Source organism: Colobus angolensis, unplaced genomic scaffold (assembly GCF_000951035.1).
Source record: "Colobus angolensis palliatus isolate OR3802 unplaced genomic scaffold, Cang.pa_1.0 Scaffold325, whole genome shotgun sequence".
Lineage (NCBI taxonomy): Eukaryota > Metazoa > Chordata > Mammalia > Primates > Cercopithecidae > Colobus > Colobus angolensis.
The window spans coordinates 812,048-813,856 of record NW_012116544.1 but is presented as its reverse complement, the minus strand read 5'-3'; the positions used below and the strand labels follow the sequence as shown (position 1 = coordinate 813,856).

The 1,809-nt window shown below is 42.6% G+C and overlaps 1 protein-coding gene across 2 annotated transcripts in view; it reads right to left on the bottom strand.

Annotated features, from left to right (window-relative positions):
• Positions 1-1,471, bottom strand: part of CNOT6 (CCR4-NOT transcription complex, subunit 6) — a 91,405-nt gene extending 89,934 nt beyond the window's left edge. The window contains exon 1 of one of the 2 annotated variants that reach the window (XM_011951721.1): positions 1,302-1,471. The gene's annotated coding sequence lies outside the window, so the exon portion shown is untranslated. Of the gene's footprint in view, positions 1-1,133; positions 1,238-1,301 lie in introns of those variants that run through there. The other variant, XM_011951720.1, reaches the window with a different exon arrangement.
• Positions 1,472-1,809: the final 338 nt, after the last annotated feature.

The window sequence follows — 1,809 nt, the reverse complement described above, 5'->3', positions numbered from 1 at the left end:
TTTTACTTTGCCAACATTTAAGAAACCTGAAAATACCTACAAATTGAACAGGCATATTCAAAAGGAGCTGCCTGGGCTGCATCACCACTATCAAAACACTATGTAAATTACCTAATGATTGGCTTTCAGAGAAAATCTTCAGTCTCACAAGAATATGTATGTCTTTTGTCACCATTTTTAAAAACTGATCAAGACAGGGTCTCACTACGTTGTGACAGTTATCACAGGCTTTAAATATTTCATATTTTTCTGAGACAGGGTCTTGCTGGTCTCAAACACCCGGGCTCAAGCCATCCTCCTTCCTCAGCCTCCCAAAGTGCTGGGATTACATGGTGAGCCATCATGCTTGGCAATTACATAATCTTTTTTGACCATTTCATTAAGCATCTCGTTTACCTACTGAGAAGTGACCTGAAATAACTTCTAACCATTAAAATACCCTCTATCCACCCAAAAGAACAAATCTCTAGCAATGAGGTCATACACTCACATGCACACAAACCCGGTCCTTCCCCTCGTAATTACAGTATCATGGGCAAGTCACCTCCACCTTTCTAGGTCTGTTTTCTCATTAGCAGCTGTTCAAATATTTTGTTTAAAACAAAACACCTGGAGTAGATCACAGATCTAAAGATATTAAGCAATTTTTATTCTAAATTTTACTCTAAAAGTCATGACATTCTAAAGACTGTGATGGCCAGGCATGTTGGCTCATGCCTGTAATTACAGCACTTTGGGACGCCAAGGAAGGAAGATCGCTTGAGTTCTGGAGTTGGAGACCTGCCTGGGCAACAAAGCAAGACTCTACAAAAAATTTAGAAATCAGCGGTGGTGGTGTCTGCTGGTAGTCCCAGCTAGTCAGGAGGGTGAGGCAGAAGGATCGCTTGAACCCAGGAGGCAAAGGCTGCAGTGAGCCAAGAACTGTGCCACTGCACTCCAGCCTGGGTGACAGAGTGAGATCTTGTCTCGAAAACAATAAATAAATTAAATAAAGACTGTGATGTCTTAACAGCAATTCTCCAAAAAAGCCACCCTTTTGATCAATGGCCCACGTCTACTCCTACAGCTTACAAATCTGTTCTGGAATGGTAAATTCTAGTACATTGTAAAAAGTACAAAGTGCTGCTACACACCATTTTATTTTTCAGTTATTCATATTCACTCTCCTCCCCTTCAAAGTTAAATTCCCAGATACAAGTAGGCAAGAAGATTTAGCACTAACAATGACACAATCCACCTGGAAAACAGGTAAGTATGGGAACTCAAATTCAAGCAGATTATCTAAAACACATCAGCTTAACACAGTAACAACAAATCCAAGAGGGTCAAGCGAGATGACCATTCAGAATGTTGTCAATGGCAATAACAGTTACAAACAGAAGGCTACAGGTGTTGGTTAGCACGCTCTTCGCGGAAGGTGAAGGAGGTAAAGAGTCAAAGGAAGTTTCCAAAGAATATAAAGATCAGTGTTGAAAAACAAAAAGGAGGGGTGCAATTTGGGTTACCAGAGAAAACTGCTTCTAGAAACCAGTACGATCTCCGAGTCCTTAGCAATACTATAGAATAAATCTCTTCATTGCATGCTAAGGGCTTCTTTAACCTGTAATCCACCCCGTCCTCTCCCCCCAAAATCTGCGTTAAACTGAATTTTAAGAACATTTTAGGGGAGGGGTAAGCAGTGGGTTTCCCGCTTGACAGTTACTGCGGCCACGGACTGCGAAGTTCCACACCCCACACGGCGAGCCACCCAGACAGCCGCTCCTCCAAAGTTGCCACCCATCTTGGCCCCGAGTCCCGGGACCGGGACTC